Source organism: Narcine bancroftii, chromosome 2 (genome assembly GCF_036971445.1).
Source record: "Narcine bancroftii isolate sNarBan1 chromosome 2, sNarBan1.hap1, whole genome shotgun sequence".
Classification (NCBI taxonomy): Eukaryota; Metazoa; Chordata; class Chondrichthyes; order Torpediniformes; family Narcinidae; genus Narcine; species Narcine bancroftii.
Genome location: NC_091470.1, coordinates 320,109,611 through 320,137,606, shown reverse-complemented (window position 1 = coordinate 320,137,606; position 27,996 = coordinate 320,109,611). Strand labels below are relative to the sequence as shown.

General features: G+C 41.3%; 1 long non-coding RNA gene across 3 annotated transcripts; it reads left to right on the top strand.

The window, feature by feature from the left end:
• Positions 1–46: 46 nt before the first annotated feature.
• LOC138752766 (uncharacterized) lies at positions 47–27,996 on the top strand. Of its 3 annotated transcripts, none has more exons than XR_011350906.1 (3): positions 47–151; positions 2,926–3,083; positions 27,505–27,996. It is a non-coding gene; the product is annotated as an uncharacterized lncRNA (long non-coding RNA). The 3 variants fall into 3 exon arrangements; XR_011350907.1 differs by lacking the exon at positions 27,505–27,996 and adding an exon at positions 8,674–8,860; XR_011350908.1 differs by lacking the exon at positions 27,505–27,996 and adding an exon at positions 8,326–8,605.

Here is a 27,996-nt window from a genome sequence, read left to right as displayed (position 1 = left end):
GTGGACGCAAGGACGCAAGGACGCACGGCTGCCGGAGCGTGGACGCAAGGACGCACGGCTGCCAGAGCGTGGATGCCAGCTCGCTTGAGAACCGGGAGCGAGCGTGGCTGGACACACCAGAGACGAAGAATGGTGCCAAACTTTCTCCATGGTACTTAGTAAATACTTAGCTCATTTCGCTCAATTCCATGGCGTCCATGATTTTCTCCACAGTGAAGATTGATTATAATTGTTCATTTAAAACCTCATCCATACCCCATGGCTCTACACACACGACCATGTTGATCTTTGTTCAATGGGACCAGTTTTCTCCCTCCCTTCATACCCGTCAGTCCCTTTTAACGAATGCCAGACATTTGCATGGTTACCTTAATATTTGGGATGTCAAAGCCAATCTCGTTTAGTTGGCAACAAAGTTTTAATTTTTCTTTTTGGCTTCACTTTCTCCTGAATGTGGATTTGCAGCTACAAATTGAAAAGGCAAAGGAATTTTAAACCTTTAAATATATTTTCTCTTTCCATGAACTTACACAAATTTATTTTTCTAAAGTAGAACCATAATACAATTTTTTGGGTAAAAATCCACTTGATAGATTTTCTAAAAATTGGCCACAATACCTCCAAAATATTTTATAATTCTAAATTTTAGATTCAAAACCGCTACAACTCTCAAAACTCTTAAATTATATTCGGATATTTAAAAAATATTGGGAGATGTGGGATAAAAAAAGCAAATTGGGTAAATATGGGGAATATAGAGATTACAAAAGGTGTAGTTTTAAGGCTTTTGAAGAATATAAAGGTGGATAAGTCTCCGGGACCAGACGGGATCTTCCCCAGGACATTGAGAGAAGTGAAGGAGGAAATAGCAGAGGCTCTGGCGGTAATTTTCCAAATGTCATTAGATATGGGGATAGTGCCGGAGGATTGGCGCATTGCGCATGTGGTTCCGTTATTTAAAAAGGGTTCAAGGAGGAAGCCTGGCAACTATCGGCCTGTAAGTTTGACGTCTGTGGTAGGTAAATTAATGGAGAAAATTCTTAGAGATAGTACTTATAAACATCTGGATAGACAGGGTCTGATCAGGAGCACTCAACATGGATTTGTGGGAGGAAGGTCATGTTTGACCAATCTGATTGAATTTTTTGAAGAGGTGACTAGGAATGTGGATGAGGGTAGCGCAGTGGATGTTGTCTATATGGACTTCAGTAAGGCCTTCGATAAGGTACCACATGGAAGGTTAGTTAGGAAGGTGCAGTCTTTAGGTATAAATTTTAAGATAGTCAAATGGATTGAACATTGGCTGAAAGGGAGAGGCCAGAGAGTGGTAGTGGATAATTGTCTGTCAGGTTGGAGGCCGGTGACCAGTGGTGTGCCTCAAGGATCTGTATTGGGCCCATTGTTGTTCGTTATATACATTAATGATCTAGATGATGGGGTGGTGAATTGGATTAGTAAATATGCAGACGATACTAAGATAGGTGGAATAGTGGATAATGAAGAAGGTTTTCAAGGATTGCAGAGGGATTTGGGCTGCTTAGAAAAGTGGGCTGAAAAATGGCAGATGGAATTTAATGCTGATAAGTGTGAGGTGCTTCATTTTGGTAAGAAGAATCAGAATAGGACATATGTGGTAAATGGGAGAGCATTGAGGAATACAGAAGAGCAGAAAGATTTAGGAGTAACGGTACATCGTTCCCTGAAGGTAGAAACTCACGTGAATAGGGTGGTGAAGAAGGCTTTTAGTATGCTGGCCTTTATCAATCATTGCATGGAATATAGGAGTTGGGAGGTGATGTTGAGATTGTATAAGACGTTGGTGGGGCCTAATTTGGAGTTCTGTGTGCAGTTCTGGTCGCCTAATTATAGGAAGGATATAAACAGAGTGGAGAGAGTGCAGAGAAGGTTTACCAGAATGTTGCCTGGGTTTAAGCATCTGGAGTATGGGGAGAGATTGGACAGATTGGGTCTTTATTCTTTGGAGCGTAGAAGGTTGAGAGGGGATTTGATAGAAGTATTTAAGATTATGAAAGGGATAGACAGAATGGATGTGGATAGACTATTTCCGTTAAGAGGAGGAAAGATTAAAACAAGAGGACATGAGTTAAGAATTAAGGGGCAGAGGTTTAGAGGTAACATGAGGGGGAACTTCTTTACTCAGAGAGTGGTAGCTGTGTGGAATCATCTTCCGGGAGAAATAGTGGCGGCGGAGTCAATTGTATTATTTAAGAAAAGGTTGGACAGGTATATGGATGAGAAAAAGATGAAGGGTTATGGGCATTGTGCAGGGAGGTGGGACTAGAAAGGGGTGTTTGGTTCGGTGCGGACTAGAAGGGCCTAATGGCCTGTTTCCGTGCTGTAATTGTTATATGTAATGTTATCACAGATAGGTCATTGATTTGGATGGTTAATCTGAGGAACTCCTCCAGCAATACCCTGGAGCTGTGATACTATCCCTGATTACCAATATCACCCCCCCCATTCTTTTACCTCCACCTCTATCTCTTTTGAAACATCGCAACATCAAGCAGCCAATCTTGTTCTTGCCTCAGCCAAGCCTCTGTAATGGCCTCAACTCTTAATTCTACATACTGATCCATGCTCTAAATTCTTTCTCATTATTCTTGCATTAAACTACACACATTTGAATCCATCCACTGTCTGTCCTTCATTACAGACTCATTACTCATTGCATCTACCTTTTCACCAACTCCCCCTAACACACTGGTTCCTATACCCTTGCCCAGCTAGTTCAAACCCTTCCCAACAGCTCCCTCTTAAATTCAGGTGCAAGATGTCGCTTTCATATAGGTCATACTTTCCAGGCAAAAGATCCCAAAGATACACAAATTTATATCGAAAACCATATATGTTATTCGGCAGTGGCCTGCACTGACTGTCTGTTCTCTTTCCCTCTCCTGACAGTCATCCAGCTACCTGCCTCCCAGGTGTGATTGCCTTCCTGCAGCTTCTTTCAGCCACTTGGCCTCCGAAATGATCTGGAGTTCATCCCGTTTCAGCTCCAGTTCCTTAATGTGGTCTGGAAGTCTGTAAGAAGGTGCAGCTGGATACACTTCTCGCAGGTAGATGTCAACAGGGAAACTTGAAGTGACCCTGAATTCCCACATCCTACAAGAAGAACATACCACTGCCCTGGTTGCCATTCCCACTCTTGTTAGATAGATGCCAGTATTACAACACTCTAGTGTAGAACCCATCGGAAGAACCAAAGATGTGTGGATCCAAACCAAGGCTTTTATTAAATAAAAAACTGGAGCATATCACAAGTAGGTCAACCATTCCAGAATGACCTGGTCTGGCTAGGAGCAATCCTTTAAGACCTTCCAGTAGGTGTGGCTACACTCTCAGCCAATCACAGTCATCCTACACTACCATCTGTAAATATGCACATATGCACATTGGTGATAGAATCTGTACTATCACATTCACCCCTTCTTTGAGAACCGACCCCAAGGTGGATGGAGGTTAGGGGTTGTACCGGTCAGGGGGATCGACCATCCGGCATGACCGCCTTGGCACCGGGATTGGGGTCGCCGGGGTCGTGTCACCGGCAGGCTCGTTGGGTGCGGTCACTGCTTCGCTCAATTCCCCAACGGCGTTGTCGACAGATTGGCCTGAGCTGGTGGGGTGGTGCTGGTCCCTCTGTTCAAGCACATGACCTGGAGGAGAAGGATTTGGGGGAGGTTGGGTTAAAGGCACTGCTGCGCCTGATCCGGCTTGGGCTAGGTCCCTTATCGAGACTGTGTCCTCCCGTCTGTCCGGGTACTCAACATAGGCATAATGTGGGTTTGCATGGAGCAGAGTCATTCAGTCAACCAAGGGATCGTTCTTTGAGTGCCGCATGTGGCGTCGTAAGAGTATTAGACCGGGAACCGTGAGCAATGCCGGTATGGTCGTACCCGACTTGGATTTCCTCGGGAAAGAGAACATCCTTTCATGGGGGGTGGCATTGGTCGTGGTGCATAGGAGGGAGCAGATGGAGTGTAGGGCACTAGTGAGCACATCCTGCCAGCGAGAGATGGGAAGACCTTTGAACCGGAGGGCAAGCGTAACCGCTTTCCAGACGATGGCATTCTCTCTTTTGACTATTGCCGCATGGGTTATAGCTGGTGGTCCTGGTTGAAGCAATACCACGTTCCAGAAGATACTGCCGCAGCTCTGCGCTCATAAACGAGGACCCCCTGTTACTGTGGATGTAACTGGGGTACCTGAAGATGGTGAAGTTGCTGTGCAGGGCCTCTATAACTGAGGAGGCAGTCATGTCCGAGCAGGGCACAGCAAACGGGAAGCGGGAGTACTCGTCGATGGCCGTAAGGATGTAGGTGTTACGGTGGGTCGACGGTAGGGGCCCCTTGAAGTCTACGCTGAGACGCTCAAAGGGGTGGGTGGCTTTGATGACGTTGGTGTTCTCCGGATGGAAGAAGTGGGGCTTGCGCTCAGTGCACAGCGGGCAAGCTCGGGTCATGGAGCGAACTCGTCGACAGTGTAGGGTAGGTTGCGAGCTTTGACAAAGTGCGCGAACCTAGTGACTCCTGGATTACAGAGCTCCTCGTGAAGTTTCTGCAGCCTGTCCAGTTGTATGTTGGCACAAGTCCCCCTGGAGAGCGCATCTGGCGGGTTGTTGAGTTTACCTGGCTGATACAGTATGTCATAATTAAAGGTAGAGAGCTCGATTCTCCACCTGGCGATTTTGTCATTCTTGATCTTACCTCACTGGGTATTGCTAAACATGAAGGAGACTACACGTTGGTTGGTCAGCAGTGTAAAGCACCTGCCAGTGAGGTAGTGTCTCCAATGATGTACTGCTTCGACTATGGCCTGGGTCTCCTTCTCAACAGAAGAGTGTCAGCTCTCAGGACTCTGGAGGGTTCTGGAGAAGAAGTTTACTGGCCGGCTGGCCTGGTTCAAAGTGGCTGCCAGTGCAAAGTCAGACGCATCGCTTTCGACTTGGAACAGAATGGACTCATTGATGGCATGCAGCGTTGCAGCAGCGATGTCCGATTTGATGCAGTTGAAGGGCGCTCTGGCTTTGGTTGACAGGGGAAGGAGGTGGTCTTGATGAGTGGCCGTCTCTTGACGGCATAGTGTGGAACCCATTGGGCATAGTAAGAGAAAAAACCTAGGCAGTGTCTGAGTGCCTCCTGGGTCTGGGCAAGTCCATGAGGGGACACATGCGGTCAGGGTCCAACATGACCACTCCATTCTCCACCACACAACCGAAAATTGTGAGCTGAGTGGTCCAGAAGACACATTTGTCGAAATTGTAGACCAAGTTCAGCCGAATTGCAGTCTGAAAAAATTTCTCAAGGTTGGCATCATGATCGTCTGTGTCATGGCCGCAGATGGTGACATTGTCCAGATACGGGAAAGTAGCAGTCAGCCTGTTCTGGTCCACCATCCGGTTCATTTCCCACTGGAAGACCGCAACGCCATTTGTGACCCCAAAGGGTACCCTGAGGAATTGATACAGCCACCCATTCACTTCAAAGGCCGTGAAAGGTCTGTTTTCTCGGCGGATCGGGAGCTGATGATCGGCTGAACGTAAGTCAATGGTGGAAAATACATGGTATTGGGCGATCTGATTTACCACATCCATGATCGGTGGAAGGGGGTACGCATCCAGTAGCGTGAAGCGGTTGATCGTCTGGCTGTAGTCAAGCACCATCTGCGGCTTCTCCCCCTTTTTAACAACCACCACTCCATGGACTTGAGCTAGGTTCAATAATACCCTCATCCAGCAGTCTGTGCACCTCGCTTGTGATAGATTTCCTGTGTTCATAACTATATTGCTGGCTTTTGGTGGCCACAGGTTTCCAGCCAGGGGTGAGATTTGCGAAAAGCGCTGGTGGAGCAACTCGGAGGGTGGAGAGACTACAGGTGAGGCCCCGGGGCGCAGGGGCGGGTGGTTCGGGCTGCTGCTGGCAGGAGGTTTCCAGGGTGGAGTGGTTATAGACAGAGAGCGGAGCATGAGGCCCCCCAAAGTGCAGGGAAATGGTTTGAAACTGGGATGAAAATCCATTCCCAGCAGTGCAGGGGCGCACAATTGGGGAAGGACTAATAGTTTGAAGTCTGTCAACGTGATGCCCTGGACTTGCAGGGTCGCCACCCCTTTACCCCAGTCGAGTACGATCTGGTCGCCAATGAAATTCTCTGTGCAGTGGGGAGAATAGCCAGTCCGCAATGGTGGGCCAGGTCTGGGCGGATAAAACTGTCAGTTGACCCCGAGTCAAATAAGCATTTGGTAAAACAGTTCCGTTGCTTTTGTGAGGGGTTGGGGGAAGTTATTGATGCTGAAACTTGTAATGTCGACAGTAGAGTCCTGCGTGATGACGTCACTCAAACAGTCAGGCCTAAAAAAACAGTGTTGAGGAGTTGGTGTTGCTGCCTGCAGCCAACGATAAGTGTTGGAGATTGCTGCTTGCAGTCGGCGGTGGGGTGGTCAGTGGTGGGGCGGTCAGCGGTGGCGGGTCCTTGGTCGGCAGCATCGGGTCCCCGGTTGGCAACATCGGTAGGTGCCAGGTCGGCAGCATCAGTCGTGGTGGTGTGTTCCTGGTCATCAGTGGCGGCGGCAGCGCCTGACGTCACGGGATAGACACCAAGCGCAGAAGGTACAACCCACCCTCGCCGCAATGACGTTTACCCTACCTCACGAAGCAGCATCTGACCAGTCCCCAGCCACAATCTCAACACCTGCTGCAGCTGCCGACCAGGGACCCACTGTCGCTGCCGACCAGGGACCCGCCGCCGGTGCTGCCGACCAGGGACCCGCCACCACTGCCAACCAGGGACCAGGGATCCGAGAGCTCTGAGGAAGAAGTGTTTGAAATGGAGAGTGGCGATTGGGCTTCACACGAGGCACTGTGTTTGACGGTGGCCATTTTGGAGCGACAGACTCCAGCAAAGTGGCCGTTTTTAAGGCACTTCTGGCACCTGGTTTTTCTCGTCAGGCACTGGGACCTGCTGTGCTTGTTCCTCATGCAGAAATAACACTTTGGGGTTGCATCAGGCTGTGTAGTGGCAGTAGTAGGGTAGAGGGAGGGCATCCTACTTACATCAGAGTGTGGGGTCCAGTTCCGAGAGTACATGTCCATATTTAAGACCGCAGCCTCCATTGTCTCTGCGATCCGGATCACATCCTCGAGGTTTTCTCTCCCTTGCTCTAGCAGGCGCTACCTCACCTCATTTGATCGAACCCTGGCCACATAGGCATTCTGAATCAGATCATCTGTGTCCTCCGCAGCAGTTCTGTCTGTGCAGGCACAGTCCCTGCCCATTGCCCTTAGTGCCTGAAGATAAGCTCTACAGGACTCACTGGGCTGTTGCCTCCTTGTAGCAAGTTTGTACTGAGCATAGTCCCTGTTCACCGGTTGCTTGTAGAGCCCTTTCAGCAGCTTCATGGCTGCGGCGTAAGTGGTCGTGTCATGGACACTCTGGTAGACTCTCGGGGACACCATAGTCATCAATATTTGTAGTCAATGGTTGTCCTCTATCATGGCAGGATCAGAGAGCTGTAAGTATGTTTCGAAGCATCTCACCCAGTGCTTAAAGTCATTCGAGGCTGTAGCTGACTGTGGGTCGATGTCGAGGCGTTCCAGCCATAGCATACGCTTCATCCCTTCAAAATGTTTTAGTTAATATAATTGTAGTGTGCATTGAAAGAACCAAAGACTTGTTGATCCAAACCAAGGCTTTTACTAACTAAAAGACTGGAGCATATTACAAGTAGGTTGACCAGTCTAGAATGACCTGGTCTGGCTAGGAGCAATCCTTTAAGATTTGCCAGTAGGTGTGGCTACACTCTCAGCCAATCACAATCATTCTACACTACCATCTGTACATATCTACATATACACATTGGTGATAGAATCTGTACTATCACAAACATATTGACAGAGGGCTTGAGACACAACTAATTCTGAGCACAGATTTTCAGGACTACAAGTAGTTTCAATAGCCCTTTGTATCAACCACTATTCTCAACTATTTATTTTTTTAGAATTTTTTTCCATAAATATACATAGTAAACTCTCCAATATCAAAATGTGTGTGTGGATATATATTCTATATATATATATATATATATATATATATCTATATAACTTTTTCTTACAAACGAACAACCAAAAGAATCCCTCCCCCTACTTTTTCATAATATAAATCCACACACCATTAGGGCTCACATTTATATTAACCATAAAAAATTCTATATGGGAAAGTCACATGTTTCTCTTGATCTATGCCCAATCACAGACCTTTCCTTTATCCACCTCTCTCTCTCTCTCTTTGAATATGGGAATACTTAAGGTGGATGTGCCCAGAAGTATTGAACTGCACGTTTCACAAACATTTCTACGACTGATTCCACCTGCATTGAATTCGCCCATCATTATTGAATGAAGATCTACCGGGACCAAAGCCGGAAGAGGGCGCACAAAATCAGTGAACCGGTGTGGACTCGAAAGGCCGTCATGGCCTGTTTCTGCTCCATAAATGGTTATATGGTTATATGGTATTTCTACTATAGCAGCATCTATTATTGTCCTTTTTATTATAATAATTATAATTGGCCTCTATATGATCCAAATATGGCTGCCATATCTTAATAAATATGTCATATTTGTTCTTTAAGTTATATCCCATTTTTTTCCATAGGGATGCAACCATTCATCTCAGAAGTGTATCATGCTATATGTGGAGGAGAGTTGGATTTCCATGTAATTACAATACATTTCTTAGCCACTGCTGAGGCTATTTTAACAAATGAAATTTGGAATTTAGTTAATTTATTGCTTATTTCAATAAAACTACCCAAAAGGTAAAGCTCCAGGTTGCCCGTGAAGGCTGCCCCTGTTATTCTTGTTAATAATTTGGTAATATCCTGCCAAAAAGGTCTCACCTTCATACACGACCATGTAACTTGTAAAAATGTTCCTATTTCTGTCCCACATCTAAAGCACATCTCCAATTTTTAAGATTTTGATCTATGCAACTTCTGTGATGTAAGATATAATTGATGTAGGAAATTATATTGAATTAATCCATATCTTGCATTTATAATTGATGTCATGCTATCCAAACAACAATCAGACCACCATCGTTTCATTATTGCAACACCTAGATCTGATTCCCATCTCTTTTGCAATCTCTGTAAACCTGGTTTTTCACTTTCATTCTGGAGAGCAAAGTGCATCTTAGTTGTAAATTTAGGTGTATTCCCCAGCCAAATTGTTCGTTCCATTTCACTAATTTCATGTGGGGCTAAATTTTGTCCAAATCTTTCTCTTAGGAATGATCTTAGCTGAAGAAAACAAAAAAAAGTCACCATATTTATTTCTTAATTGTTCAAAAGACATGAGATCCTTCCATATAACAATCATCAATATATCTTATTCCTTTGTCATACCAGAAAATCAAAATTTTGTTGACACATGTTTACATAATGATGTTCTTAGTGATAACCCTGCTTTATTTCCAATACACTCATTTATTTTTTTTTACCATATTCTAATCATATGTATTAATATAGGGTTATCCATCTTTTTTGTTAGTAACTTAAAATTTCACATAAATAAAGTACTTCGCTGTCCCCTCTTTTATTGAATACAAATCCAAGAAGTGGAACTATCTTCTTCAAAGAAGCATGATAAATAATACTTCTTAAAATTCAGAAGCCTAAATCCTCCCAGTTTATGATCCCATGTTAGCTTTTCAGCATTTTGTTATTCCATAGGAATCACCTTAAATAATTATTTAATAATTTAAAGAAATTTTTAGGAAGTGCAATAGGTAGTAATTTTAGCATCACCTTCATTTTAATACAATTTACTCTTCCCACTAAAGTAATCGACAAGTCTTTCCATTTCTGTATCTCTTTCTCTAATTTTTTCTAAAAGAGGAGTATAATTTAATTGGTATATTCTTTAAATTATTATCTGTCATTATTGCTAAATATTTGATTTCATCTGTCTTCCATTTAAATCTACTACCTCTTTGATATCTTACATAATCAAAAATTGTCAATGGCATTATCTCACTCTTGTCCATATATATTTTATAACCTGATGCTATTCCGTATTTTTCCAATGTTGTTTGTAATTTTATCATCAACAAATAAGCTTATTTTGTGTACTTCCTGTCCAACTTTGAAGCCCTTAATACCTGGATCTCTCCTTATAATCTCTGCCTGCAGTTCAATCGCTAGGATAAAAAGTTCTGAGGACAGAGCACAGAAAAACTTCTGACACCTGATTATTAGTTATAATTTTTAACTTGTGATTTATGATCGAGTTTTTAACTAATTTATAATTTTTTTGCTTATAACAAATTTTTGTCTTAAATAGAAAAGACCATTCTAAATTTTTCTGTGTCTTGGGAGACTTTGATTTTGCATTATGTTAAATAGTCTACCCAGACTATTTGAAGAGTGTCTTCCTTTAATGAATTCCACATGAGTTGTATGTATTATTTTTGGTAGATATTGCCCCAATCTATTAGCTAGCGCCTTTGCCAATATATTATAATCAGCATTCAGCAATGCTATAGGTTAGGGAGGTCACGTGATGCTGTAGGGAATGCAGCACACCCTTATGACTCCTGAGGATTTTAATTTAAAAAGTACCAATTAAGTAAAGTTTTTATTATTAAAGTTATTTAAAAATCCTTCTAAAGTGCCAATAATTCAAAATATAATTCCACCGAGTAAAGAAAAAACTTGTTAAAGAAAAAGAACCTGGACCTACCTCTTTAATGAAGCCAGCCATCAGAGTTCTTCCGGGATCCGCTGGAGACAGTCCTGGAGAGGTACTGTCTCACGGAGCCATCCCTGCAGCTCTCTGCAAAGATGGCGCCGCTGCAAAAGCTATTTCTGTTCTCGCGCATGTGCGCTGTGGATGAAAAAATTTAAAGGGAAAATAGCTTCACCCCTCTTAAAGGGCCAGTCCAGTGTTCTAGGTCTACAGGAAGAAGACGACTTACTTGGAAGACGATTCTAGTGATTTTGCAAGTGAAGAAGAAGATACAAGCATAGAGGAAGAAGAATTTAAAGGCAAGGCAAAGTTTTTAAAATAAAAAAATGGATAAAATGGAGGCTAAAATTACTAAACGGGAATGCAATGGAAAATAATTTTAAATGGAGAAATACAAGAAGTTAAAATTGATTTAACCTAATCAATAAATAATGTTTCACAAAGGGTTGATAAATTAGAAGAAAGAATTCTAGATGATTGTGAATAAGTACAACGAATTGTGGAAAGAACAAATGTTAATGAGGACTCTGTTACTGCTTTGGTATCTATGAATGAAAAATTATTGGAGAAGGTCAATATCTTGGAAAATTATAGTAGAAGGAATAATCTTAAAATTGTTGGAATGTCTGAAGGTAAAGAGGGCCAAGATGTAATTTGTTTTTTTTTCAAGATTGGATGCCGGGAGTATTTGGATGAGAAAGTTTCAAAGAAAGAATTTTGATTGAGAGAGCCCACAGAGCTCTCTGACAAAAACTGGGACCGAATCAGAGACCTCGGTCTATATTGATCAGACTTTTAAATTATCAAGATAGAGAGAAGATAGTTGGTTTGGCAATGAGAAGAGTTAAATAACAGGGACCTTTGAACTACGAGAGTGATAAGATTTTCTTTTATCCAGATTTGAGTCAAGCTCTTCCTGGACAGGATGTATGATAATATTTTGGAAAATAATGGGTAAAACAGTAAGGATATTGTGTTTTAATATTAATGGGATTAATTGAAAGAAAGAAGGTATGATCTTATATCAAAAAATTAGGAATAGATATTGCATTTTTATAAGAGACTCACTTAAATGAAAGTGAACATTTAAAATTGAAAAGAGATTGGGCAGGTCAGGTAGCTTTCTGTACATTTAATTCTAAAGCTAGGGGAGTGGTAATTTTATTAAAAAAAATTATCAGTTAAAATTCAAGATGTAATTGCAGATCCGGCGGGAAGGTATCTTATAGTAAATTGTCAAATGTTTTCTGAAGAATGGACTTTATTGAATATTTATGCACCGAATTTAAACGATCAGAAATTTATACAGGATACTTTTTTAAATTTAGTGAATGTTTTGATGGGCGGTGATTTTAATTTTTGTTTAGAACCTGTATTGAATAAATCTTCAAGAAATATAGTGAAATCAAAGGTAGCTAAAACATTGTTATTTTTACTGAAATATTTTAATTTAATTGATATATATATAGATATATATATCTATATATATATAGAAGAATGCATCCTAAGGATAGTAATTATTCTTTTTATCCTAGAAAGTTTGATACATATTCTAGAATTGATTTTTATTTTTTGCTTTCCGCTCAAAATCAATCAAGAGTGATTGCTGTGGAATTATAAACCATTCTCCTGATTGAGTTGGAATTTGCAAAAAAACAACATTCAGTTGAAAGATGGGGATTGAATTCTTTATTATTAAAAAGTCCAAATTTTTGTTTATTTATAAGAAAACATATTCAGTTTTTTTGTGAAACTAATTTATATTCAGTAGAAAATATGTATGTTATTTGGGATAAACAGTGAAACAGCTTATCTATGAGGCCAAATTATGTTATTCTTCAAAACTTAAAAAAGAATATATGAAAGATATAGACAAATTGGAAAAGGAGATAACTTTATTGGAAAAAGAAATTCAAAAATTACCCTTGGAGGATAAATATAGAACTCTAGTAAATAAAAAATTACAATATAACACAATGTTATATAGAACAGAGAAAATGATATTGCGATCTAAGCAGAAATATATGAGCTGGGGAAAGATCAGATAAAGTTTTGACTCGGCAATTAAAAGCAGAACAATCTTCTAGAATAATTAATGCCATACAGCAGGATAATAAAGTGATGTATAAACCACAAAGAATTAATGATGTATGTTATGTTTGATGCTTCCTCATTGTAAATCAAAGACAGCCACGAGGTCAGTGCAGACTAACTCAATGCTTTACTAATTACACACTACAAGCATTACTACGAAGCATTCAGTATAAATCAGTTCCCCATGTCATCATGTTCAAGTAATGGTGTCATATTCAATACTCTTTCCCCTCCCATCCAGCATACATAGTCTTTGAAATGTTCAGGTGGGTGTGTGGTTTGTTTGGATCTACGGAGAGGGATGGTATTGGTTGGGGCACTTTGTTCTTGTAAAGGAGCTCTTGGCATGATCTGTTCCGGTTCATCAGTCAGGAAATAACTGGGTGGTGGTGAAGATGATCTTTGCGGTCTTTTCTGAGTTGGGGAGCGAAGATCCAGTGGAATGCTCACCTGGTGTCTCTGGTTTCACATGCCCTTCTTGATGGTATCTCCTTGATGGGTGGTCTCGGCCCTTCTCCTTGCTTCTTCTGGTAGCCAGATCGGCCCCTCACTGAACTCACTGTCCTTTCTAGCTTCAGGTGTCATTGCATCATCCACTGGTCTTAGTTGGTCGATGTGTCTTTTCCATACATGTACCCCACTAGGATGTGATAGGAGTATGGGTTTTTTTTTAGGACTACTCTCTGCACCCATGGAGGTTTGTGAATGTGGTAGTCTTGCACCAACACTGGTTCCCCACTTCAATTGATCTTGGGACTCTTTTAGCTGAAGCTGCCTGTTGCAATCTGAGGCTGATATTTGATCATATTGCTGACAGTCTGGTCCTTAGATTTCTCCTGAACATTAGCTCTGCCGGTGTTCTTTTGGTGGTTGAGTGTGGTGTGTTCCGGTAACTCAGCAGGAAATCGGCAATTTTAAGGGACAATGACAAGTCTGAATTTTGTCTCATTTTCATGGCTTTCTTGAAAGTTTGTATGAAACATTCTGCTTCTCCGTTGGTTCTGGGATGGTATGGTGCAGACAGTACCATAAATTCTGCTGATGCCAATTGCGGGCCATTGTCGGAGACGAGTTCAATGGATAATCCATATGTTGCAAAAACTTCTCTGAGTTTTTCAATTGTCTGACCCGCAGTTGTTTCTTCCATGTGGATTACAATCAGCTATTTCGAGTGCGCATTGACTATTATCAGGAAATTCTCATGAATGGCCCTGCAAAGTCTATGTGGATCTGCTTCCATGGCTGTGATGGCCATTTTCATGGGTTAGCTTCAGCCTGAGGTGCTTTGGGTTATGTCTCCTGGCACGTACTGCACCTTTTGAGTCTGTGCATATCTTCCCCTAGGGAAGGCCACCAGACGAACATCCTGGCTTGTGCTTTCATACGCACTATCCCTGGGTGATTATTGTATAGTTTGGCCAGGACATCTTGCTGCCACTTCTTGGGAGTGATGGTTCGGGTTCCGAATAGTAGGCATCCTTCTTCGATGGACAGTTCGCCACGTCTGGTGTAATAGGGTTTCATTTCCTCTGACATTTCCTGATCTTCTGGCCAGCCATTGTTTGTGAAATAGAATACTCTGGACAGTATTATATCTTTCTGGGTTTTCTTATTGATCCCCTTTGCTGTTATCAGAAATTGATTCAGTTGGCTTTGATTTATTTCTGTTGCTTCTGATGTCCAATCAGAGAACTGGATTTTTTTCTAATATCCCTTCTTTCTGCAGTCTATTAAGTTCCAATTCGATTTTTCTCTTTATTGTGAAAGGTACGGCTCTGGATTACAAAATTTGGGTTCTGCTTCGGGTTTCATGTGTAGTTATGCTCGTACTCCACAAATTTTTCCCAAACCATTGTCAAATACTATGTCATAATGTTTTAAAATTGGAGCCAGTTTGAGGACCGTGGTTCACTGCAGGTGTTCATCCCGCTTTTCTTTGTTCTTTTGGCTGATTATCTTCCCTATTTCTTGCCAATCCATCTGAAGGTTGCTTAACCAATTCCAACAGCAATGCTGGCCCCTCGGTGTCCAGAATATAGAGGGACAACTGGTTAAATTGATCCTTGTACTTAACGTGTACATTGCACTTCACAAAAACTTGTATTTCCTCCCCGTAACAGTTTTTAAGATGGTGTCCGTTTTGGAGCATCTTAATCATTGTTCTGGGCATTAAGGAAACTGCTGCTCCCATCTCTATCTAGTTCCATATCGGTTTGTTGTTAAAGTGGACATGGATGTAAATATTCGGCCCTTTGTGACCCAGTCCATGGATGTGGATTACTTGTATAACATGTTTACTTTCGTTTGGTTCCTCTTCTGATTCATTGGTATCTGTGTTTTCAGTGTCTGGGCTTTCTCCTGTCTCTTGTGCAAATTGTATTTTTCTGGAGCCTGGCTGGTAACCTTTCTTTAGTTTAATCATTGGGCATCTTGCTTTGATGTGCCCCTTCTCATTGCATTTATGACATTTGGCTTTTTTGAAATAGCAATTATTGGGACTGTGATTTGTCTTCCCGCAGCAAAAACATTTTTGGCGGGGAGATTCCAGGTGGGAAGAATCTTGGCGCTAAGATTTATTGATAGCCAAGTCTCTCTGGCAGACATCTGCATTGCTTGCCACTGTATCAGCAGCAGTAGTAATGTCTAACGCCAGTTCAAGTATCAGATTTCATGTTGCAATTAGTTTTTCTCAGATAGTTTGTTCAGCGAAATCCATTACTAATTGATCTCTTAATGCACTGTCTCTGAATTGTCCAAATGCACAGTATCTAGACAGTTTACACAATGCAACCATAAAATTTGGGACAGACTCTCTGTGCTATTGTTTACGTTTGTAAAACGTCTGTCATTTCTGGAGGTCGGGGAGGGGGTTTAAGGTGCTGTTTTTGTTTTTGTTGAAGGCATGTATGGGCCAGTTAGTGATTGTAAGAGTTCATAGGTGCTTCCTTCCATTATGGTTAAAACAATGCCCATTTTTTTATTCAGTGGAGGATTTTCAGTAATATCATGTACAATGCAATGATTATCAAAACGTTCTACACACGATTCCCAACGTATTCATTGAATCTGTCGAAGTGAGCTGCAGGAACAGCTGCCGCTATCCCTTGGGATTCCTAGCTTTTTACTGTCTTCTGTAGTTAGAGCTGATAAATGTGTAATGGTTGAGTGAGTTCTTGCTTCCTTGTCACCACTGTTATGTTTGAGGCTCCCCCCATTGTAAATCAAAGACAGCCACAAAGTCAGTGCAGTCTAACTCAATGCTTTACTAATTACATACTACAAGCATTACTACAAAGCGTTCAGTATAAATCAGTTCCCCACATCATCATGTTCATGTAATGGTGTCATATCCAACAATGCATTTAAGGAATTTTATGGGAAGTTGTATACATCTGAATCATTACAAGATGAAGAGGCTATAGATAATTATTTGTCACAATTATCAATATCATATTTGAATCAAGAAAGTTTAGATCAATCAGAGAGTCCTTTTACTGAGCAGGAGATTTATGATGCATTTACTAGTTTACAAAATAATAAATCTCTGGGTGAAGATGGATTTCCAGTTGAATTTTACAAAGAGTTTAAAGATTTATTGATTCCATTATTTATGAAAGTAATAGAACAGGCTTCTAAACAACATTGTCTTCCAGAAACTTTCTCAAAGGTGATAATTATGTTTATTCCTAAAAAAAGATAAAGATCCATTAAAGTTTACTTCTTATAGACCTATATCTTTGTTAAATGTAGATTATAAAATTGTAGCCAAAGTATTTGTGAATAGGATTAATGAATATCTTCCTGATTTAATAAACATGGATCAGTTGGGTTTTGTTAAAAATAGACAAACTTCAGAGAATATGGTAAGGTAACTAAGTATAATTCATTTAGCTCAGAGAAAAGATTTGAGTCTTATTGTAGCTTTAGATGCAGAAAAAGCTTTTGATAAGTTAGAGCGGGATTTTTTTAATTTAAGGTGTTAAGAAAATTTGGTTTTGGTATAAATTTTATAATTTAGATTAAGGCCTTATATTGAAGTCCTAAAGCTAAAGTGATTACTGAAGGACAACTATTCCAATTTTTTAAATTAAATAGATCAAAGAGGCAGGGGTGTCCTTTATCACTAGCTTTGTTTGCTTTGGCTATAGAACCACTTGCACAAAAAATTAGAGATGACCAACAATTAAAGAGATTTGAGATAAATCAAATACAACATTAAAATTAATTTATTTGCTGATGATGTATTAGTTTATTTAACTCAACCACAAATATCACTACCAAGACTTTATACTCATTTGTTAGATTATGGGAAAATTTCAGGGTATAAGATAAATTGGGATTAAGGTGAAGTAATGGAACTCGTAAAAAGAGACTATTCACAATGTAGACAAGGGATTTGTATTAAATGGTCAGATAAGATTAAATATTTAGGTATACGTATTGATACTAATTTGAAAAAATTATATATGTTAAATTATATTCCAATATTTAAAAAGATAGAGGAAGAAAATAAATGGGTAAGTTTACCAATTATGTTAATTGGGAGTCAATTGTATTAAGATGAAAATTTTTCCACAACTTCAATATTTATTTCAAATTTGCCTATATCTTTACCTCAATTTTTTTTTCAAGATTTAATAAGCAAGTTAGAAAATTTCTTTGGAAAGGGAAGGTGGTGAGAAAGTCATTATAAAAATTATGATGGAAATATGAACAAGGAGGATTACAATTTGCTAATTTTAAGGATTACAACAGAGCAGCACAATTAAGGTTTTTAGTTTTTATGTTTGTTAAAATTAGACCATCATGGGTGGATATTGAATTAAATAAGATAGGAGAAGTTAAACCAGACAAGTTCATGTATAAATGGGATTTCAAATCTTATGTAATAGATAACAAAGGTCTGATATTAAAACATTTGTTGAATTTTTGGAATAAAGTTAAATTAGAAATGGATAAATATTCTTTCATTAAAATTCCATTAATTAATCCTTTATTGATTTTTTTCAAAAGATAATCCTTTTATAAACATATGGTATCATAAGGGAATTTCTGAATTGGGGGATTGTTACGATAGTAATAGATTAATTAATGTTCAAATATGGAATATCTCATAATACATTATTTTGTTATTTTCAACTGAGAGAAAAACTTGGATCAGAAATTATTTTTAAAAATCTTTCAAATTTGGGACAAATTATGGTTGATGGAATGATTAAAAAATTATTTCAATTGCATATATATTATTACAAGAAAAGACACCTAAAGTAGATTTGTTTAATTCAAAAGAAAGATGGGAATGAGATTTGGACACGATCAACAAGACTGGCAAAACTTGTGTAGTTATGACAAATACCATCAATCAAATTTAAATCCTTCATAAATGATAGTATCATTTTTGTGGCTTTCACCCTCATTACCATTCTTGCTGATTTATCCAATATTGGATCTAAACAGAAATTAAAATCTCCTCCAATCAGTATATTTTGTCTTCCCTCTGCTGTTTTTAAAAAAAAATCCTTCCTAAAGATTTCACCGTCATAATTTGGTGCATAAATATTCATAAACATCCATGATTCTGCATTAATTTTACAATGTGCCATTATAAATCTTCCAGTTTGGTTAGTCAGTACCTCTTCTATTATTAATTGTATATTAACATTTATTAAGATAGCTACTTCTCTTGCTTTTTAGCTGAATGAAGATGATATTGCTTGTCCCACCCATCCTCCTTTTAAGTTAGCATGTTCCGATTTGGTAAGATGTGTTTCTTGTAGAGTGACTACATCTGCCTTTAATTATTTTAGATGTGCCAAGACCCACTTCCTTTTCATTGTCTGTTTATTTCATTACCATTAAGACTAATACTTTTTAACATTCTATCATACAGATTTTAAAACAAATATTGTTTAACAATAAAACCTTTTCGATTGTTTAAATAATACAGTGATATTTTCCCTTTTAAAAAACACATACAATGTCCCTGCCCTGATGGTGATGTAAACTGGGAACAAAGCCCATGAAAAAAGCCTGCAGAATCTTTCGAGGAAAAAGAACCCCTCCCTTTAGTGCCATCTTTTATAAATATTCCTGTCGCGGTGCCATTCTATGCCTTGGACTGGAATCTCCACTATGCAACTACTTTTCCAAGATATCGCTCTTTCCTGAACTCTGTGAATATTTCAATAAAATTTCCTTTTCAACAATAAATACAAGACGGTTTAAAAATACAACGTTTACTTTGCCCCATTGTAAACATTCTTCACTGTCTTCTTCTTTGGTAACCTTAGTCTTTTCATAATCCTCGTAAGAAGTCTTCCATCTCATTCTTAGTCTTGAAAAATTGCCAATTACCTTACGCTATCTCGATCCTCAGAGTTGCGGGGTATGTTGAGCATTTCAAGTTTTTAGAACGCAATTGTCTTTTTACATCATCAAACCCCTTCCTTTGCTTAATCAAAGTAAGACTAAAATCTTGATAAAATAGCACTTTTTCATGGTCAATCTCAGGTGGGCCATTATTTTGCTTAAAGTATTCATATGCTACTCCCAGAATTGCCTCCTGTTCCCGGTAACTCAAAGTCTTACCAAGACCAGTCGTGGTTGCTGATCGCTGGCTCCTCTGGGTCCGAGAGTCTGGTAAGCCTTTTCAATATGAGGTTTTTCTCTTAATTTGTGTTGTCCCAACATTTGTGGGATCCATGTTTCAAAGAAGTTCACCAGATCTCTCCCCTTGATCCCTTCTTTCAGTCCAATGATTCGAACAGTATTTTGTCTGCTAAAATTCTCCATGTGGTCATCTTATCCAGCAGACCTTGTCTGTCTGACTCCCATTTTTTTGCATCTTTTTCCATAGCTTTTAGCTTATCTTGTCTATTTCTACTTGGGTCATTCTTTGCATTAAATCTTTCACAATTTCTTTAATTTTAGTTATCCTCTCAGACATATCTCTCATTACAGTTTTGATGCCTGCAAATCCATTACTCAAATTTTTCATTTTCTCAAGGATAATATTTAGTTCTTGTTCCAACTCCTCAGCTCTGCTGGGGTCCACTGGTCCCAAGGTTACTCTTATGTCGCTCCATTTTGGGATTTTGCTTGATGTTCCTGGCTGAGTAGAAATTTCCTCGGCTTTGCTTTTTGCTGCCTTGTTCTCTTAGAACTTGTTTTATCAATTTTTGGTGAAAGAATTCTTGATTTTCAGATATTAACGGCTTTTTGATACTCTTCATGAAGAGCTTAATCAAAACATGTCTGTTTAAGTCCTTTACATGGGCATGCCTCCCTTCTCAATTGTTTCTTGATATCATGTTGCATGAATCAAATTGACCAAAGGCTATCTTCAGTGTGATGGGGGCCTCTATTCAAATGTTTAAATAAATTTCAAGCTATTTAAATGTCATGACTATTTGTGACAAAACTGCAGAGGTTTGATTTGATTCACTAGGTTGGCACTTCATTTTAGGTAGGCCAGGTGCTGCTCAAAGCACACCATCCCACCTTCTCAGGTTGGTAGCCTGACTTGATCTTAAGGTAGAGTGAGAGATATAGTGACTCATGGGCTTACAGATCATGGTGATGATGTTTCTGCTGCAGCTGAATTGTCTACAGTGATTCATGTGTTTTTAGATGTTTTGAGTTTGTCTGTCCATATGGCCTCCTTGATATGAAAACCATACTTTGTCTCTAACAAGACTTTGTGGTGGTTACTTCTATCAATGGTATCCTTGTCTATTTTGTACTGAAAACAAACATATAATTAAGAAGGCCAATTACTGTAATTTCTGGAGATTTTGAGTGGAGGATCAAGGACGTTTTACAATAATTATAAACAGCTTTGGTGGGTGATATCTGGGATATTGTGAGCAGTTTTACTCTCCATACAAAGGAAGGCATACTTACTTTGTAGAGGAATGAAGGCTTGGAAGATTGGTTCATGAAATGGTGGAATTGTTTTATTAGGAGAACTTATGTCAATTGAATCTGCATTCACTGGAGTTTAGAAGAATGAGAAGAGACCCCATGAAAACATAGAACATACTAAAGGGCTCTATTTCCTATTTTCTATATTTCTGTAGTGTACCGATGCACCTGTCATAAGTAAATTGTTGAGGATGAGGTCAGGTAGGATTATCCTGTGTGATGGATCATTCATGACCTGCTGCAGACACAATTTGGTATCTTCGTCTTCTAGGCCAACTAGCTCATATATTGGTATTGATACCAAGCCACTCTTACTAATGAGCAATAGACCAGTGCAGGGCACCTAAAACAGGCAGAAGAGACAAATCTACAGGACGGTGAGCATGGCAGAGAACCAGAGGAGCCCAGCGGCTGAAAGACCCAAAAGGGAAGATGACCACAGCAGCAGACCAGTGAGGGGCTCAGTGACTGAGGAACCCACACAAGATGGGGGCAACACGGTCAGGAGGATGCACACAGGCTGTAGGGTGCTGGAGGCATTGTTGGGGGGACCTCACAGGGTCAAGGCTGCTGGAGACTGGCTCATTGGAACTAGGTGTCAGAGTCAGGATTTGAGAGTGTGCTGAGGGCAAGAAGAGCTCCCGAAGGGCCTTGGGTGCTGGTCTTCCTGATCATGTCATAGGTTTGGATCTGGAGCTCGGGTCGCTGATGAATCAGTTTGGGTGGCTGCAGAAACTGAGGGAGCACTGGAGAAAAATCTACGGACATTCAGCAACTTTGAAGGGACTCTCTTTTGTGCCTTACAGCAGGTAAAAGTTAAAGTATATCATGTATGTTACATTTTAATGTATTATTACATAACAATAAAATGGACCTTGACCCTTGGACTTTGAAGAGTACATTTCTGTGCCCATGCTTCTTTTCATCATGGAGGAGCACTCATCTATTGAGGGAAAGGAAGGTAGTAACCAAGAACAGGTTTCCTTGCTTATGCTTGACATGTCCATTTGAGAATTCATGTTGAAAATTCTGAGGGTTACTCTTCTCCTCTGCATGGCACTGCACTGCCATCTCTGATCGACATGTGCACCTAGAGAGAATGTCCATACCAAGAGAATGTCCATTCCATGGAGCATGGTTATAATCCTATGGATAGAAGGCAGCTTTGCACCACTGGCTGCTCACCAAGCCCATGCACCAAATGTCCACACCTATAGTTGCTCTTGGACTAATCACAATTACTATTGCAACAATACATCATTAGTAGAGTAAAAATGACCTATCACAATTCCCTGGTTGGTTTTCTGTAAGATACAATTCTGTAAGTACAATTATGTCACACTGTTATTTAATCAATTGGTGGCAGAGCCCCTTCACTGGAGACCTGACTCCAGCTGTTTGTGAGGAGGACTTTTCAGGGTTGACTGGGCTGGGAATGGATTTGCCTTTACTGAACTTGGAGTGCAGCTTGATGCTGGGTAGTCCATCAGGTTGGTTTGTTACCCTGATAGTAATGACAAATGCCAATGAGTAGCTTGCTTGGCCATTTAAAAGTCAAACACGTTGGTGGATCTGGATTCACATATAGGCCAGACTAGATCAGGTTGGAAGATCGTCTCTCCTCAATGGCTCTAATTAATGAGATTTTAAAAAATATACATCAATGTTAAATGAGCTTAAATTGCACTGCTAACATTATGGGATTTTCATAATGTGATGGTAGATTTGCCTCCAGCTCTCCCACAGTTTCTGTAGCTGCACTGCTAACATTATGGGATATTGAGGCTCTTTGTTCATTCATGCATCTGGATTACTAGCCTGGTGATTTAACAACTGTACACCATGTTATCTTTGATTATATTTTTGAATTCTGACAAGTTGCTCAACAATTTTTATTGCTGTGAAGCAACCTACTGTGAAACGCTGTTGGAGGTGTCAGCATAGTTGAAGTGCAGCAATGCAAAACTCTGAGTTTGTTAATATTGCTGCTGACAACGGAAGTGTTTAAATTTTCTTTCTACAATTGCTCTGACAGAAAAGTTACATTTGACAATCATAAATGGATTGTTTTACATTGCTGTGTTCAGCACTGCTAAGATACCTCAATGTCCCTGGAGCCCACAGATGTCAAAGTAAATTTAATAATGCATCAGAAATATACATTATATATAATAATTCACTTACAGAAATGGAGAAGCAGGAATACACAGAGGAGAGATTCAGACACAAATGATTTATTTAGAATAAGACACTGAGCAGCACCAACTGCAATGTCATGAGTGCCAAAATTTGCTTTCATCTTCAGAACATGATTTATTTTTCACTCCGGCCAGATGTTGGTTTTTGTCACATTTATAGAACTTAGTCATTGGATCATACATCATGTAAACAACATCTATGGCAACCATCATGTACCCATTGGCATTAATTCTATACTAATCCCCCATTTCCATCAATTTCTTCCAGATTCTATAATTTACCGGCGCACCATGGGCAATTATTAATAACCAATTAACCAACTAAACTGTATATTTTTGGGCTGTGAGAGGAAAGAAGGAAGAACTTGAAGGAAACCCACAGGATTACAAGGACAATGTATGACCTCCACACAAAAAATACTACAAGTACCATCATTGAAAGTGAAGTGTGGTAAACCACTGTTATATTGTGATTGGCTACTGCCAGCTGGACACACCACCCGAGACCGATCCAACCCATAACTCCCCATTCACCCTGCCATGATCAGTTGATGAGGTTGGTTGCTGCTCCAGTCTATAGTCAATAAAAGACTCAGTCTTTTGTGGTAATTGATGGTGCATCAATTTTATTGACTATAATTTTTCAAGAAAATGGAGCAATATCTGAAACTTGAGAGACTCAACATAGACCCTTGATCATCTGATGCCCCAAACAACTTTAAACCCTGGCTACGCTGCATCTCGGACTTCCTGACGGCAAACATGAAAATTGTTAACATGAAAGAGGACAGTCTGAAGCTCCTCTTCTCACGAGTTGGACCTGTAGTCTTCCCATTGATCACTGGCGCCAAATTGTAAATGGAGGCATGGGTATACTGAAGGTTCAGTATCACAGAAGGGTGAATGAGGTCTATGCAAAGCACCTCTTGGCCATCAGGAAGCAGCAACCCTGTGAGTCGAACGCCAAGTACCTATGGGCCCTCTGGGCCCACTGCAGGGTGTGCAACTGCAAAGCAATGTCAGCAGCCCAGAATGCAGAGGACCTCATCCGGGATGCCTATGTGGCCGACATCTGCTCTGGATACATAAGACGGCAACTCCTGGAACAGAAGGTACAGGATATGCAAGGGATGGATGAATTAACAGAAATGCTGGAGGTGGCCTTCCAAAACTCAGATGACTACTTGGACACCGCTTGGCCACTGTTTCACTGCTTGGCCGCCATGGGCACCGCTATCTTGGGTCGTGGGATCATCCCATGCTGTGAGTGACTGGTTGCAGGCATTACACTCCTCTGTTGATCTGACCTCGGCTGTTGTGGCAGGTGATCACCCCAAATGTTACTTCTGTAGTCAGGGAAAGCACCTGAGGAAACTCTGCCCTGCCAAGGATGCGGTATGCACTAGATAAGGGAAAAGAGGACATTACGCAAAAGTTTGAAAGTCTAAACCATCCATGAAACCTAGCAGTGCCATGTGTGGACAGTCGTCACCCCAAACAGTGCAATCAGCACCATCTGTTCAGGGGACTAGCATCGTTATGTGCGAGTCATGGAGGCTGCTATTTTTGGCCGTGTGGCTGACGCCATTTTCTCGGGCCTGCAGCACCGCTGGAGAACAGCAAAGGTGGCTATCTTGGGAACTCAGGCCCTTATTGGACTTGGACAGTGAGTCTATCCTGGCATCCATCACCCTGAACCATGAGGAACCACACGAACTCGCCAGGTCCATGATGGACGATCAGGTAAAAGGGCGTGTAATGAACAGTTTGATTGAAAGCAAGAGTATGGAAAGCTTTATTCACCCCAATACCACTAAGTGCCTATCTCTCAAAGTACAGCCAGTCAACCATAAGAAATCACTCATGTCCAAATCCCATACGGCAGACGCCCATGGGTCCATGCAGTGACTTTGTCCATTAGAGGCACAGTTTACAAACAGTTCAGGGTCCTCATCATGCCGCAACTCTGTGTCCCCTTGCTGCTGGGGCTGGACTTGCAGTGCCAACATTGGAGTTCGATGTGCCCCATTCACACCCCATTCACTGTTTGCAACAAACAGTTCCTAGACAATCCTCTCTCTTGACCCTCAATGTCACCCCTCAACCACTGTTTGTGAATCTCACCCCCGACTGCAAGCCGGTGGTCACCAGGAGCAAGCAATGCTGTGCCACAGGAAAAGCATTCATCAAGAACAAAGTTCAGAGTTTGTTGGGCGAGGGCATCATTGAGGCCAGCATTAGTCCATGGAGGGCCCAGATGGTTGTAGTAAAGAATGGGTAAAGAACAGATTGGTCATAGATTATAGCCAGACCATCAACGGGTACATGCAACTCGACATGTACCCCCTCCTCCGCATATCTGATATTGTTAATCAGATTGCACAATATCAGGTATTCTCCACAATTGAACTGAAGTAGACCTATCACCAGCTCCCAATCTGCCTGGAGGACCGCCAATGTACTGCTTTCGAGGTGGATGGTCATCTTTACCACTTTCTACTGGTCCCCTTTGGCATCACTAATTGAGTGTCCGTTTCCCAGTGGGAGAAGGACTGCATGGTGGAACATTATAAACTACAGGCCACCTTTCCATACTTCGATAATGTGACCATCTGCAGCCATGACCTGCAGGATCATGATGGCAACCTTCAAAAATTCCTCTGGGCCGCCAAGCTCCTGAACCCTACTTGTAACAAGGAGAAATATGTGTTCTGGTCAACCCGACTAGCCATTCTCAGCTGTGTGGTTGAAAACAGCATCATTGGTCCCGACATTGACCATATGCGCCTTCTACTGGAGCTACCCCTTCCCCACACCCTCCAAGCCTTAAAGGGTTTCTACTCATACTATGCTCAATGGGTCCCCAACTATGCAGACAAGGACCACCCATTGGTCAAAGCCACCTTTATCCCCCTGTCAGTAGAGGTCCTCACAGCTTTCGGCCACATCAAGGACAATATCGCCAAGGCAGCGATGCAGGCTACAGATGAGTCCACGCTGTTCCAGGTAGAGAGCAATGTGACTGACTTTGCCCTGGCTGCCACACTCAACCAAGCAGGCAGACCCATCACCTTCTTCTCATGCACCCTCTAAGGCCCTGAAGTCCACCACTCCTCAGTCGAAAGAGGCCCGGATTATCGTGGAGGCGTATGCCACTGGAGGTACTACCTCGCTGGCAAATGATTCACCCTCTTCACGGACTAGTGGGTGATTGCCTTCATGTCAATAATAAACAGAGGGGAAAAATCAAGAATGATAAAATCCTCAGATGGAGAATTGAACTGTCTGTCCACCTATAATTACAATATCCTATACCGGCCTAGCAAACTTAACGAGTCCTCAGATCCCCTGTCCCACGGGACTTGTGCCAGTATCCAAATGGACAAATTGCAGACCCTCCACAACAACCTCTGCCACCCCAGAGTGACTGGACTCTTCCATTTCATTAAAGCCTGGAACTTACCATCCTCCAATGAGGAAGTTAGAACAATGACTGAAAACTGCCAGGTCTGCACCGAGTGCAAACCGCACTTCTACCACCCTGACAAGGTGTACCTGATCAAAGCTACCCACCCCTTTAAGCGCCTGAATATCAACTTCAAGGGGCCTCTCCCTTCCTCGAATCGGAACATTTATTTCCTTATCATCGTCGATGAATACTCTCACTTTCCTGCCCAGACATGACCATGGCTACAGTCATCAAGGCTCTCAACAATGTCTTCACTTTCTTTGGGTACCACTGGTTCATCCACAGTGACGGGGGGACCTCGTTCATGAGTGATGAGCATGAGCAGGACCACCATCAGAGGGAATGGGCAGGTGGAAAGGGAGAATGCCAGTCTAGAAAACCATCCTCTTGGCACTAATGTAGCGTCTGGGAGGCGTTCCCCATTTCCCACTCGCAAGAGGTCCTCCCAGACGTGCTCCACTCTGTATGGTCACTCTTCAGTACGACCACTAACAATATGCCTCATGAACATATGTTTGCCTTCCTTAGGAAGTCTACATCAAGGACTACACTGCCTGCCTGGCGGACCTCCCTGGGACTGGTCCTGCTTCAGAAGTACGCCAGGCGATCTAAGACTGACCCACTGGTTGAGAGGGTCCATCTCCTCCATACAAGTCCCAAGTGCACCTACATGGCCTTCCCTGATGAGTGTGAGAACACGGTCTCATGTTTGACACCAACAGGCATCCCTCCAACTACTATTGACCACCAACAGACACTCTCCCCACTGCCATCATGGGGGTCCCTGAACATGCTGCCAACCACACTCAACCCCCAGCAAATGTTGTCACCCATGATGTACCATCACCACACTCCCTCTTCCCTTCACCTGTCCCTTCCCGGAGAACTGTAACCGGTGATGACAGACCAACCCTACAGGCTGCTCAAGATGCCACGGCTGCACCCTAACCATTACTACGTCATTCACTACAGCAGAGGAGACCCCCTGACAGACTTGACCTGTAAAATATGTATATGTGAATATATTTGCTTATTTTTCTTTTTCATCCCACAGGACTCTTCTTAAAAAGGAGGGGTGAATTTGGTAAACCACTGTTATACCGTGATTGGCTACTGCCAGCTGGACATGGCTCCTGAGACCGATCCTACCCATAACCCCTTGCATGCTCCCCATTCACTCTGCCATGATCACCTGATGAGGTTGGTTGCTAATACAGTCTATAGTCAATAAAAGGCTATCAGTTTCACAACCTCAGACTTTTGTGGTAATTGATGGTGCATCATGAGGATTAAATTGTTTTATAATTAATTGTTTATTGTTTTGTGTACCAAGCTGTGACAGAAAAAAACTTTGCTTTCTGTCCAGGCAAGTCAAATTGTCAAGGGCAACAGGTAGTGAAAAATAAAAGTGTGGAGTAAAGTAAATCTTGTATGCTGGAATTATGTGGCAGCATCTCTACTAATTGTGCCACAGGTGTTGCCCAAAATTGGAAGCGTAGCTTCTGACAAATACTTGTTATGCTTTTGGCAAAGCTATAGTTTATAA